General features: G+C 41.7%; 1 protein-coding gene across 3 annotated transcripts in view; it reads right to left on the bottom strand.

The window, feature by feature from the left end:
• The window catches only part of LOC140897587 (butyrophilin subfamily 1 member A1-like), a 59,581-nt gene extending 50,523 nt beyond the window's left edge, over positions 1-9,058 (bottom strand). For 2 of the 3 annotated variants that reach the window (XM_073310373.1, XM_073310375.1), the window contains exon 1: positions 8,769-9,058. The gene's annotated coding sequence lies outside the window, so the exon portion shown is untranslated. The remainder of the gene's footprint in view (positions 1-8,768) is intronic. The other variant, XM_073310374.1, reaches the window with a different exon arrangement.
• Positions 9,059-14,897: the final 5,839 nt, after the last annotated feature.

The raw sequence follows: 14,897 nt of genomic DNA on the forward strand, positions 1-14,897 counted from the left end.
AGTCCCTTAGTGATCTGGGTTTTCACCTCTCTGTGCCTCAGTTTCTCTATCTGTAAAATGGGGATAGTGAAATTTATGTCCATTGTAAAATACTTGAGGTCCAATGATGAAAAGACAGAAGCTGACAGGCATGAGATTGTTTTTCAACATGAGTGACTGGATCAGTTTCAGAGGAAGAAGAAGGATTGAAAGTGCTTTGGAGAATAGGATTAAAATTCAAAATGATTTGGACAAACTGGAGAAAGGTCTGAAGTAAATCAGATGAAATTCAATAAGGACAAATGCAAAATACTACACTTAGGAAGGAACAATCATTGCACGCATACAAAATGGGAAATGACTGCCTAGGAAGGAGTATTGCGGAAAGGGATTGGGGGTCATAGTGGATTGCAAGCTAAATATGAGTCAACACTGTAACGCTGTTGCAAAAAAAACAAACATCATTCTGGGATGTATTAGCAGGAATGTTGTAAGCAAGACATGCAAAAAAAAAAGGAGGACTTGTGGCACCTTAGAAACTAAAAAATTTATTTGAGCATAAGCTTTCGTGAGCTATAGCTTACTTCATTGGATGCATTCAGTGGAAAATATAGTGGGGAGATATATACAGAGAACATGAAACAATGGGTGTTACCATACGCTCTGTAACGAGAGTGATCAGGTAAGGTGAGCTATTACCAACAGGAGAGTGGGGGGGGGGACTTTTGTAGTGATAATCAAGGTGAGCCATTTTCAGCAGTTTACAAGAACATCTGAGGAACGGGGGGTAGGGGGGAACATGGGGAAATAGTTTTACTTTGTGTAATGACCCATCCACTCCCAGTCTTTATTCAAGCCTAAGTTAATTGTATCCAGTTTGCAAATTAATTCCAATTCAGCAGTCTCTTCTTGGAGTCTGTTTTTGAAGTTTTTTTGTTGAAGAATTGCCACTTTTAGGTTTGTAATCGAGTGACCAAAGAGATTGAAGTGTTCTCCGACTGGTTTTTGAATGTTGTAATTCTTGACGTCTGATTTGTGTCCATTTATTCTTTTACATAGAGACTGTCCAGTTTGGCCAATGTACATGGCAGAGGGGAATTGCTATCACATTGGTAGATGTGCAGACATGAGAAGTAATTCTTCCGCTCTACTCTGTGCTGATTAGGCCTCAGCTGGAGTATTGTGTCCAGTTTTGAGCGCCACATTTCCGGAAAGATGTGGACAAATTGGAGAAAGTCCGGAGAAGAGCAACAAAAATGATTAAAGGGCTAGAAAATGTGACCTATGAGGGAGGATTGAAAAAAATTGGGTTTGTTTAGTCTGGAGAAGAGAAGACTGAGGGGGGGCATGATAACAGCCTTCAAGATATAAGGTTGTTACGAGGAGGAGGGAGAAAAATTGTTCTCCTTAACCTCTGAGGATAAGACAAGAAGCAATGGGCTTAAATTGCAGCAAGGGCGGTTTAGGTTGGACATTAGGAAAAACTTCCTAACTGTCAGAGTGGTTGTCAAGGTTCCTCCCCCACTCTGAACTCTAGGGTACAGATGTGGAGACTTGCATGAAAGACCCCCTAAGCTTATTCTTACCAGCTTAGGTTAAAATCTTCCCCAAGGTACAAGGTTTGCCTTGTCCTTGAACAGTATGCTGCCACCACCAAGCGTTTTAAACAAAGAACAGGGAAAGAGACCTCTTGGAGTCATCTTCCCCCAGAATATCCCCCCCCCCCCCAAGCTCTACACCCTGTTTCCTGGGAAAGGCTTGATAAGAATCCTCACCAACTGGTACAGGTGAACACAGACCCAAACCCTTGGATCTTAAGAACAATGAAAAATCAATCAGGTTCTTAAAAGAAGAATTCTGATTAAAGAAAAGGTAAAAGAATCACCTGTGTAAAATCAGGATGGTAAATACCTTACAGGGCAATCAGATTCAAAACATAGAGAATCCCTCTAGGCAAAACCTTAAGTTACAAAAAGATACAAAAAGAGGAATACACATTCCTGCCATCACAGCTTATTTTACAGGCCATTAAACAAAAGAAAATCTAACGCATTTTCTAGCTAGATTACTTACTAACTTTACAGGAGTTGTAAGGCTTGCATTCCTGGTCTGTTCCCAGCAAAAGCATCACACAGACAGACCAATCCCTTTGTCCCCCCCTCCAGATTTGAAAGTATCTTGTCCTCTCATTGGTCATTTTGGGTCAGGTGCCAGCGAGGGTACCTTAGCTTCTCAACCCTTTACAGGTGAAAGGGTTTTGCCTCTGGCCAGGAGGGATTTTATAGCACTGTATACAGACAGATGGTTACCCTTCCCTTTATATTTATGACAGTGGTTAAGCACTGGAATAAATTGCCTAGGGAGGTGGTGGAATCTCCATCATTGGGGATTTTTAAGAACAGGTTGGACAAACATCTGTCAGGGATGGTCTAGATAATATTTAGTCTTGCCTTGAGTGCAGGGGACTGGACTAGATGACCTCTCAAGGTCCCTTCCCGTTCTAGGATTTCTATGATTCTATGATTCTAATTTCTGCTAGCCGGACTGGGGAAACTGGAAAGGGAGACTGTGAAGAAATGAGGTGAAAATGCCACCAAATTTTCCAAAGAAATTTCCCATCTTAACAAGCTGATCAGTGAGATGGAAGGGAAGTGCCAGCAGCCAACAGCCAGCAAGTGAATTCCTGCAGGGGAAGAAGCTTATCTAAGAAATGCAAACAGACCTGGAGAAAGGAGGGGCTGTGGGCAGCTGGGTTAAAAAGCTGAGCACAGAAAGCGTGCATTCAGAGGCAGCCTGAACCTCTTCGAGCAGGCCTGAAAAATGACACATTTTCACCCCTATGACATATACTCAATTCCTGTCCACCATTATCTCCTGACTCTGCACAGGACTGGCCTAGTGAGCAGGGCTAGGGTCAGTGAGATGATCTTAGAAAGACTTTACTGACTTAGTGTGTGCGTGTGCGTGTGCATCTGTGCATGCATCCTCTTTTACGCGGCTCCTGCTGCAGAGAAAATGATAGTCCAGTAGTTCAGGTGTTGGTTAACCTGAGAGACCCAGGCTTAATTCCTGCTCTGTGTGAACTCAGACAAGTCATTTCTTCTGCCTGTGCCTGACTTTTCCTCTTCTAAAGTAGGAATAAAAACCCTTCCCCACCTTCCAGAGGTGTTGTGAGACTGAACGTATCAAAGCTTGGGAGGTGCTCAGATAGTGCAGGGATGAGAGCCGGAGAAGCACCTGCAGTAGCTAGAAGTGGAGGCATTTCCTTCCCACATCAAAGCACTAACAAATCACATTGGGTTGTCTCCAACTTTCCTGATTTCACCCTGACTCTTTCAATAGCTGGCATTTCTCTTAATGCCCCAGCTCTTGCAATCCTATGGTGAGAGGAGAATCTCAGCTCTCATTCTAACAACAGTCAGTTTCTTGCTCTTGTGGTGAAGTAGAAAAACTTGAGAACACGACTAGAAGAAAATCTCAGTGCTCAGAAAACCAAAAAGTCCAAAATGTATTTTTTTAGAAAATAAATCTCATGTTTCCTTTAGTTAATCTCATGATTTTTGAACACTTGGTGCTTGCAAAATTGCATTGGCATTGATCAGTTTATGTTTTCCGGTCTTTCTTTCTTTCTTTCTTTCTTTCTTTCTTTCTTTCTTTCTTTCTTTCTTTCTTTCTTTCTTTCTTTCTTTCTTTCTTTCTTTCTTTCTTTCTTTCTTTCTTTCTTTCTTTCTTTCTTTCTTTCCAAATAGTGCAAATATATCAAAATACCAGATTTATCATAACACACAAAGTAAGTAAAGAGGGTTAGACTAAAGGGAGGGGAGGAGAAGCAACTTACCTACGTTAAGGGTCTACATTAATATAGACCTCTAAAAAGTGAGCCCAAATGTCTTTGAATTTTTCAGGCCTTCCCCCTGTACAGAATGCTGGTCATTCATTAGGTGTGAGCTCAGCCATATCACTGAGCTGGGCATAAATGTTTGGTGTGGACTGAGTTGTCCATTTTTGCAGGACTAATTTTCCAGTAACCAAAGCTGCACACTGGAACCACACCCCCTTCTTACCAAATATTCCTGATACATGGAGGTTATGTCCAAGAATAAAACATAAGAGGGAGGGCTCCAACTTAGCATCCAATATCAATTTGGTCCTTTTACCCACCTCATCCCAGAATTTCCCAAAGCATATGAGCTATTGTAGCACCAAGACAGTTAAATTTCTAATAGTGATCAACATTTAGGAAGCCCTCTACCATTAGCCTATGTGGGGACCAGTTTATTTGAAAGGTGGTCTGCAGTTGCTTTCTTTAACAGTAGATACAATTGTATTCCATTGCGTCGGAGATATCTGTGTATCCAAATCTCTATTCCAAGCAGCTCTTGAGTTATCAGTCTTTGACTGAGCTTTTTAGGCCAGAAAACCGTAAAAGGATAAAACCGCTGGCTGAATAAATCCAGGAAGTTTCCTACAAAATAATAAACGTTCTGGAGGTTCTGGAGCTCCCAATACATCCAATCCAAATACATTGGTAAACCAATGTTTTAACTGTTATTTAAATGTTCCAGAACAGGGCAAGGCAAATTGTTACTGTAGGTCTACAAATGGTTTAAACTGATTACTGTCAATTAGCCAAGACACAGTCATAATTCCTCTCTCCATCCAATCCCTCCACATCAAAGTTTTGCCATTGATCTAAAATACAGGATTACACCATAGAACCGCTTCTACATGGAAGGAAGAATGGAAGCAGAACTTTCTAACTACATTTGACCAGGCTTGTTCTGCAGCAACTCTTGTAGGAGCTCATGAGCCAATAAATCTATAATAATTTGAACCTACAATCATAGGCGCAGACTTTCACTGTTCCCGGTGGGTGGTTGACCCCACCCCCGCCCCTGGCCCTGCCTCTGCACAGCCCTCACCCCACCCCCATCCCATCCCTTTCCCAAAATCCCCGTTCCATTCCACCCCCTTCCCAGAAGACCCAGCCCCTGCCCCCCCTCTTCTCTGCCTCCTCCCCTGAGCCCACCGTGTCCCCGCTCCTCCCTGCTCCCTCCTGGAAAGTCCTAAGTGCTGCCAAACAGCACTGGGAGGTAGGCAGAGGAGTGGAGACATGGCTTGTTTGTGGGGGTGAAGGAGTTGAGGTGGGATGGGGGGTGAGGGGAGCTTGGCTGCCAGTGGGTGCAGAGTGCTCACTAATTTTTCCCTGTGGGTGCTCCAGCCCCGGAGCACCGGTGGAGTCGGTGCCTATGCCTACAATGCATGAAAAGGGGAGAGAGAGTACTAATTCTCGTTCAATGTAAATTCACGGTGGGGTTAGTACAGTTATATGTAACAGCCCCAAAGATGACTTAACAAAAAGGAGGTAGAATAATTAAGGCTAAGATGTGTAATAAACTTGTTGGATCTTATTAAAGAAGTTCTGTATTAAAATCACAAATGAGTTTGATTCCCCATAGTTCAAATTCCAGGGTATTACTAATTAAGAGGTCTCTTGGTTTTTGGTACTGTTTCTCTCCCTCTATGTGTGAAACTTGCAAGCTGCTAACTGTGTTAGTACATTCTAAGACAGAGTCTGTTCTCAAAGCAATTCACAGAGAGAGAGACTCAAAACAATACTCTAACAACAGAAACAGCACCCAGAGACTCCCCGCCCTTTTGTTGTATTAACAATTGTCATTAAAATAGGGATAGAGGATGTATGTGGATGGATGCTTGGTGTGGATAATAACTGAATGATCAGGGAGGTGCCAGCCTAAGAATCCAGTGTCCATCGGCTGAAGAAGGCGTCAAGTGGAAATAACCAGAGGACCCCCCGGAGGGCAGACTGGAATCCACCCAACAGCCTCAAGAATGGGAGAACCAAAGAACAAGATAACATCTTGGAGCCATCAGGAATGTGCTATCTGCTGATTGATTCAGCAACAGCATGATGAAGCAATTCCCATAGACTGGCATAGGAAGAAATTCCTATAAAAATAGACTCTAAAAAGTGAGAACTTTGGGGTCTGATTCTGCAAACCAACTTCCAGGAGCATCAGATGAGCATCTGACAAGGCCCTGCTCCCTCCTCATGTCCAGGCCACCTGGCCAGTGGCTTGGCATGAGCAACTCTAAGGCTGGTAACTATGATAACAACCTTGCAGAACCTGTGTGTGTGTGTTTGTATGAATGAATGTGTGAATAAATATGAGACTGAATGGAATGTTATAGCTATAACTAACTGCTTACTATGATTCTTTCTGTATTCACAATAAATGTGGTATTTTGCCTTTTTCTCTTTAATAAGATCCTGCTGGTTTTTATTTTATTGGTATAACAAACTAAAATTCATGGAAGCCGTGACCTGTCTGTGACTTTTGCTGCCGCAGCTTCATGGTTTCTCCTGCCACCATGGTGGCTGGGAGCTGCGGGGGTTCCCCCTGCCCCTCCCCGTGTGCAAGGCTGTCATGCATGTGCATCGCTGGAACCTTGCCAGGGCCCTGCTGGCTGCCAGCTCTAGTCCCTTGGCCCCAGGGCCTGAAGCAGAAAAGGTCACAGAGGATTCCTTGACTTCTGTGACCTCCATGACATAAACATAGCATTAAGGACAATTAGTCAAGTAGGGGAAATGAAATCCCCACAGAGATAGGGGGACGGGGGAGCTGTAATTTGTTCAGAGCCAAGCTAGGTTTCTTGGCTGCTCCTGAAAGAAATATTCTAAAAATATTATTGAATTTCTTAAAATAAATGAGGAATGGAAACAGGGAGACAGCTCAGGACTTATGACATTCTGGGAACAACGGTCATTTCCAAAGCAGCCTTAGTGTCAATGAGCATCAGACTTTTAAAACACTGATTCCAGTTTAAGTAAGTTTTTAGCATGTAAAAAGAAAAGGAGGACTTGTGGGACCTTAGAGACTAACAAATTTATTAGAGCATAAGCTTTCGTGAGCTATAGCTCATTTCATCGGATGTAGCTCACGAAAGCTTATGCTCTAATAAATTTGTTAGTCTCTAAGGTGCCACAAGTCCTCCTTTTCTTTTTACGGATACAAACACGGCTGCTACTCCGAAACCTGTTTTTAGCATGTGAATTTCACTTCACTCCTTAGACATATAGCCCCAGCTCCTGCAAGCTCATCATCACAGGCAGATGCTAATGCCCATATGAAGCCCCCGTGACTCTCCACACCAGCACAGGGGGCTGACTGCAGGATCAGAATCCTAATGGTATTGTTTTCACAAAAGCCTCCAGGGCTGTAATGTTACCAGCTTTCCTGCTTTTTCAATTCTCAATCAGTTTCTCAACTTTCAATGAACTAGTCATTGAACTAAACTAGTTGAATAAACTCTAAAGAAGAAAATATTCTCTCTTCACCTGCATAAGAGAACACTGCTCTCTAAAGCCGGTTTAGCATTTCAACAAACTCTGGTTCCAGGTTCCTAGCCTGTGACTTCCACCAGTTCAGTGGTTTGCCTTTCTTTAAAACTTCTCCGGGACATGTGTACTGCTTGAATATTATTTTATGTATATCTAATTTAAATGCTTTTAGTAGATTAGAGATCGAGTTTAGGCCATAACATATGTTGTCATAATTTTCAATTTAATTTTCATTTGATACATTTTGATCCCTCAGGGAGCACTCAGGCCATAGTCTTTTCTCTGGAACCACGAGGGCTAAAAATGTAATTCTACTTTAAATGAAATCTGAAATTTGCACAATCTCAAAACTAGAGATGCCAGGCTTCAGAAAAATCACCAAATATTGTGAGACAAAATAAAATCCCCAAACTCACAAGAATATTATGTGAGCTGACAATACTGTAGCTGGACAAAAAAAGTTCAACAAAAATGATTTTTCACATGATTTTTAGGAAAATATTCAAAATGATTTTTCTGATCATTTCAATGAAATTATGCTAAATGAAAAAAATATTTCACATCTAAAAAGAAACACAGAGGGGGAAATGATAGTTGAAGAAAAAGAAAAACTAAAAACAAAATTTTGTTTTAATAATATTTGATTAAAAATTGAAAAATCCATAAAATATTTCAAATAAAATAGAAATAATTTTAAAATACATTTTCACAATAATAATTCCATTTTTCCCAACTAGCTTTACTTCTATGGATTTCTTTATGAAATCTCACCTCCAATGGATTTTCACACAAAAGGAGCTTATCTGTCACACAATATATAAATTTGCCTCTTTTTTATTATGTTATGAAATCCCCTATTCAGCAACACTCTCAAACACAGGATCAAACTTAAGACACATGCTTAATTCCCATGATTTAATCAGGAGAAAAGGATGCAATTTTCTATTTTGATTGATTCTGGAAATAATTTTCCTTTTTTCCCTTGAAAGTATCAGAAGCAAAAGGATTCAGCCCCACAGTCAGCTCTAGAAAACTGAAATGACAACAGGCAGAAAAATAGACTGATAACCACTGGATTTGGCGCAGTAACTTTCTTCCTGTATTCTAAATACTGGAAGTTATTTTTTTACAAATCTTTTCCCTGACATCACTGAGAACAGAATGAGGCCCAGGGTTCTTCAATAAAACAAAATAGCAAAATAAACAAATTATTAATTCAACCTGCTGTACAAATCTCATGGTACACTGCTACGAAAATGAGCAATGCATTTGAATGTTAATCAATTTGAATGTACATGTATTGTAGTGTTAATAAAGAGTGAAACAAATTATCAGAGGATTATTTAATCTTCAAATTGTCCAAGCAACAAGCAGTGTATATTAGGAGTTGGTTACAAAGAGTCATTCTGAAGCAAAATTAACCTACCTGATTGTAAAACTTCTCAGAAGGAGCAATCTTCAGGACGTGGTCAGACGTCACTGGTTTTGTTGAGATAATTGCGTTTTGAGTCAGTAGTCCAGTTTATCAAATTTTACAGCTAATTCTGGTAATAAAATAGCTACAGAGTTTTCTCATTGCTTTTCCTTACACTTGTTTAAATAAATGTGTTTGTGTTCCAGACCAATAAATGTGCTTTCCTCCTCTCGCAGCATTTGCAGAGTTTGAAAGAGAAAGTAAAACGGTAACTGGAAAGTTGCAGTAATTTCACATCCTGTCACAAGGGGCGATTAGATAGATTAAAGAAACAACTCCACAGTCCTGCTGAGCTGGAAGCAAATGCACAGGCAGAGTCAAGCATCCAGGTGGCCCAAGTTACCTGAATCCATTAATGATTTCAAAGAGACTCTTCCTGCTTTTTTGTGAACTACAATAAATGGAATGGGGGGAAAAAACCCACCTTTGTTATCATAGAGTTAAGGTTTCCCAAAGAAGCTCATACCCTTCCAGAACATCAAGTGCATCAAAAGTCGTTTGCAATGTTGTTGTAGCCATGTTGGTCACAGGATATTAGACAGACAAAGTGGATGAGGTAATCTCTCTATTGGACCAAGTTCTATTGGTAATAAAGACAAGTTTTTGAGCCATAAAGACCTGAAGAAGAGCTCTGTGTAGCTTGAAAATGTGTCTCTTTCACCAACAGAAGTTGGTCCAATAAAAGATATTACCTTACCCACCAGGTGTCTCTAAGTTCATCAAAACTCAGACTTCTGAAAACCAGGACATACAGAGTTAATGCAGAGTTGACTCTGCTCCACTGGAGCTGGCAATACTTACGATGAATTTTCTGCATACACTCCAACGGCCTTCACTGTGTTAGGTACACCTGTGTTGAGTGGTGGATGAATTAGGTGGAGCACCTTGGGAGATCTCTGAGTCTGATATGAGGAGAGTGGGGGGGTTAGTTTGAGAAGTGTCTCAGAGCTCTGATTGTGATATGAAATCTGAGTCTGCACACACCCACCCACACTCCATATACGCTATCAAAGGAAAGAGGGGCATCTTTAAAAATCTAGCCATTAGAGCCCAGTTCTGCTTCCTCGTATCTCACATATTCTCATTGGCTTTGTTGGGAGTTCTGGTGGTGCAAAAAGTGGAATTGCTGGACCTCAAATTATCAGCATTACAGTAACTCGTCACCTAACACTGTAATTATGTTCCTGAAAAATGTGAATTTATGCAAAATGATAATAAGCAAATCCAATTTCCCCATAAGAATTAATGTAAATAGGGGGAGTTAGGTTTCAGGGAAATTTTTTTCACCAGACAAAAGACATTATATACATATACAGTATAAATTTTAAACAATTTTAAATGAACAGTTTAATATTGTACACAGCAATAAATGATTGTGAAGCTTGGTTGAGGTGGTGGAATAGGAGGGTGGAATATTTCCCAGGGAATGCCTTGCTGCTAAATGATGAACTAGCACTCAGCTGAGCCCTCAAGGGTTAATAGGCTGTTGTTAATGTAGCCTTACACTCTACAAGGCAGCATGGACTGAGGCAGAAGGGAGGAAACACAATAGATGCAGGGCAGTAGCTGCAAACACTTCCCTGCAAAAACTGAACATGATGATGAGCCCACGCTATCCAGCTGGAGTGCACCACTCCCTCCTCCTGACAGCACATGCACAGCTGCACAGGTGCTGACTTTCCAAAGTGCTGGGGGGTGCATGCATGAGTGAGAGAGACGTGCATTGCCCCTTTAAGTATGCTGAGCCCAGTTCAGGTATGTTGCCCTTTTAAGCAGGTCCCCCAGTTCAGACAGGAAGCAACAGCTTCCAGGAAGCTCCCTCCTTTCTGTCCCTGAGCCCAGTCTCCCTCCTCTGCTTTGTGGAGAGGGGGTATGGAGCGAGGGGGGGCAGGAGCAGGGGGACATCCTGATATCAGCACCCCTCTCCCCCACTTCCCCATCAAGCAGGAAACTCCTGAGAGCAGCTCCAAGGCAGAAGGCAGGGCAGGAGCAGCAGGGCAGTGTGGGGAGGGCCACCTGAAATGCTGCTGGGCAGCTGCTGAGCCACATACCTTACAGAGAATTTAGGGGAGCTGATGGGGGGGGGCTGTGAGCCCCCCTTGGTTCTAATCCCCACAAGGAGGGGCTGCTCTTCTGGAGAATCCTGCAAGCAGTGGACAAAGCAGGCAGCTGCCAAACGACTTATAAGGGAGCATTTTGCAACTTTAAACGAGCTTGTTCCCTAATAGATCAGCAACGAAACAATGTTAACAGAACAACATTAAGTGAAGAGTTACCGTATTGTTTTAGTGATATGACTTGTGCATTCAGTGCTTGATCCTAGACTCACTGAAGTCAATAGCTAACTGATGTTAATGCAGTATCAGGGCTTTAATCTTCTTCTGGTTAAAAAACTTCACTCAAAAAAGTACATAAATAAATAATCAAACACCCTTATCAGGAGACAAATTTGTACCCAACTTTTATTTGTTGGAGGAAAAAGCATAACACTTACCAATTTCTGTATCATGTTTCCCTAAAAAAGAAACAAAAATAAATATAAATTATTATTAGAAACATAAGGTTTCGTTTTGTGAAAGATGAACACTGATTATATAATTCATGAGTCTTTGATGGATTTCACTTTCACAACACCAAGAGAAAAAGGTTTTCCTTCCTCCATCTCTTACCTGTTGTTTCTCACTATTGTCAGAACTGAGGTTAAGGCTGAGAGCCCATGTTTATTCAGACCCCTATTTTCTACTGTGTATATTTTTTTCATACTAATTGTTGGGGTGAAATTTATCAAGCTTAGTGTCATCCCAATTTCTTTTTAGCAATAAATGAAATTCCTAAAGTCCATCAGGACTGAGGGGAGAATAACTGCACAGGTTGGGGGGAAGTGGACTGAAAGAGTGAGGAGTGGACAGTGGTTTGATCTCACACACACCCTTTCCCAAGTGCTCCAGTCAGCTTGAGGCAGTACTGGGGAGACGTTCTCTCTGCCTGGTAAAGGGCTTATGCAGATCACTGCCCCCTGAAGCAAAGGGGAACATTTGTAACATTTCTTTCCCTGTGCTGCTGGGGACGGGGGCTTGGCCCAGGGTAGAATTTCATTCTTCACCTTTTTCATTTATTAGAAGACAATTTCATGCTAAATACATTACATTTGCCACTGACTTTTACCTTTTATTTTAAGTAGACAAAGAAGCAAGGCCAATAGAAACAAACAAAACCACCAGGATCACACTCAAAGCCATCATCCAGGGATTCACCCCAGGGAAAAGGAACCTTCTTCAATGCTTACCCAGACAGTAGGCCATAGCGATCGTTCGCCATTTGGTCCGTTCCTGCACAACCGGAAAGGCTTGACAGCCTGAGAGTCCAACATCGGAACAGCCTTGATGAACCCATGGAATAGGGGGTCTACCTCTGGGCCGCCTTCACCCCTTGTTGGTGGAATTTTATCTTGGAAAAAGGAACCTGAGAAATAAAACTCCCAGGACTTGCATTAGTTTGGAAGCAGGGACAAAACTAATTTTTTTCTATTGTATGTGTGCAATAAGAGTGGAAGCATGGCCTCATCTACACTACATAAAAGTCCAGATACTGATTTTAAAAATGACTCTAGGCAACACAGCTTTAGCACTGATTTATCTGTGAATGAACAGGACTAGTTTGATTCATTGGCATTCAGAGGTTCATAGAGCTCAGGGGCAAATTCTCTGCTCATAAGACCACATTGACTTCAGTGGAGTTATGTCTGCAAATATTTTGGCCTGCAGTGTTCAGCGACATTCAGGAATTGCCAAATTAATTAGAATATTTTTGCAACTCACTAGTTCCCCACAATATTTGGATGAATCATTATCACAATTAATCCAAACATTAAGTGAAGCAAATTAATCAGTCTTCACTTGCTGTTCTTGTGTTTTCAATGTTTAGGTCGCCGAGGCAGGGTGGGCATTTCAGACATGCCTACAGCATTCTCCATATGTGGCTTGTGCTCTGGTTTTGTGAAACTTGTGTAAGTCAGCTTAATAGTGACCTATATTCATTAGCATAAGTCCATCAAGAACTGACTTAAACTAAATATATAGGCCACTCTGAAACTGAAATAAGAGTGTTCAGACAAGAGGTATTATCAGTAACTGAATAGATAGTCAGTGCAACTTTTGTGAGTAGACAAAAGCAAAGTGAGCGATGAGCCCAAGTTCCATGGAATGTCAACAGAAAGAGCACCACACAATTTGCATGACATTTCATACAGTGAAAAGATAGCAAACAAACCACAGCATCAGAATTACTACATTCTAGAAATCATTGAGAGGAAGATAGGTGTGCAGGAATAAGCTGTTTCTATGCAGTGCTTAATCTGTAATGAAAGAGCTGCTGGGGCTCAAGCAATTTTTTTACTTTCATAACTGATGCAGCGAGGCCAGAGGACTATGAACCGTCAAGCCTAGAGGTGCCGGGGCTCAGCCCTGCCAAGCCCTGGCACACATTAAGCACTGGTTTTATGGTTCTGTGATTTGGGTGAATATTTATTCTCAAAATTATGGGAGAGGATTTTTGTTTGTTTGCTTTTTGGGTGGGGGAGTAAGAGTTTCAGGACATTCAGAGTTAGATTAAATTTACATGAAACTCAAAACTCTGGTACACTGAATATTCAAAATTCAGGTAATCAGACTGCCTGAACTGTGACCCTGTTAAGATACCACTCTGCCATTTTCTTTGCTTGTATGTAGATTGTAAAATGTGCACCACGGATTCTTCAGTTCTTTGTTTCCTGTATTTTGTTTTGTTTCTGGTGGTGGTAATTTCAGTGTGGGGTTTGACTGGTAATTGACCTGCTACGTAAATTGTTGATTCCTTTTCTTGATTGAGAAAGGTATTACTGATCCAACAGTTTGAATGTTCTCTCATAATAACAGAATTTTCTGTTTCAAACAGGCCGTTATGCCCCAGGGATTTTGCTTCATAGATTGATGGTAAATGTTGCCCACTGAGATCGCTCCCTAGCACCTTGGGCTCTGGGTACCACCCAGATGACTGACAAACCACCCGGATCCCTCCACCCTGGTGATGCTCAATAGAGATGAGAGGGTTGAAGCCCAAACCTGTGTATATATACATACTATACATGTGGATATCCATGGGCATTTCATCAACATCAAACTGGGATGGTCAAGGAAGGTGCATGATGCATGCATCTTTAGGAACACTGGCCTGTACAGAAATCTGCAAGCAGGGACTTTCTTTCCAGAGCAGAAGATTCCAGTGGGGGATGGTGAAATGCCAATAGCAATCCTGGGAGACCCAGTGTACCCTTTATTCCAATGGCTCATGAAACCTTAGATGGGAAATCTGCACAGCAGCAAGGAGTGCTTCAACAATAGGTGGAGCAGGTGCAGAATGACTGTACAATGTGCCTTTGGCAGATTAAAAGCATGCTGGTGCTGCCTTTATGGAATGCTAGACCTAAATGAGGAAACTATTCCCATGGTGATAGCAGCTGGGGGCATGCTCTATAATAGCTGTGAGGCTAAGGGTGAAATGGGGGAGTGGGGGAGGTTTAGATTGGATATTAGGAAAAACTTTTTCACTAAGAGGGTGGTGAAACACTGGAATGCGTTACCTAGGGAGGTGGTAGGATCTCCTTCCTTAGAGGTTTTTAAGGTCAGGCTTGACAAAGCCCTGGCTGGGATGATTTAACTGGGAATTGGTCCTGCTTCGAGCAGGGGGTTGGACTAGATGACCTTCTGGGATCCCTTCCAACCCTGATATTCTATGATTCTATGATAAATGTTTCCCACAGTGTGGAGCACGGAAGCGGATCACCTGGTGGCTTATTTTAAGCAGCCAGATACCAGGACTACTAGAGGAACATAATGGGAGGCTGTTGGAATCAGGGAGGCTTTGAGACAACATTTTGATAATGAACACCAGTAATGTGTATTTCTACAAAGCACTCTGCCATGCTTTGTTAACTTGCTGCTTTGCATTAAAATTTTGATGATTCCTGACCAGGATTTGCAGTCAGCAAGTGTATAACTATCAGCAGCGACCACCATGTGTCGGCGACAAATAAAGATTGGTATC

Source organism: Lepidochelys kempii, chromosome 14, assembly GCF_965140265.1.
Source record: "Lepidochelys kempii isolate rLepKem1 chromosome 14, rLepKem1.hap2, whole genome shotgun sequence".
Taxonomy (NCBI): Eukaryota; Metazoa; Chordata; order Testudines; family Cheloniidae; genus Lepidochelys; species Lepidochelys kempii.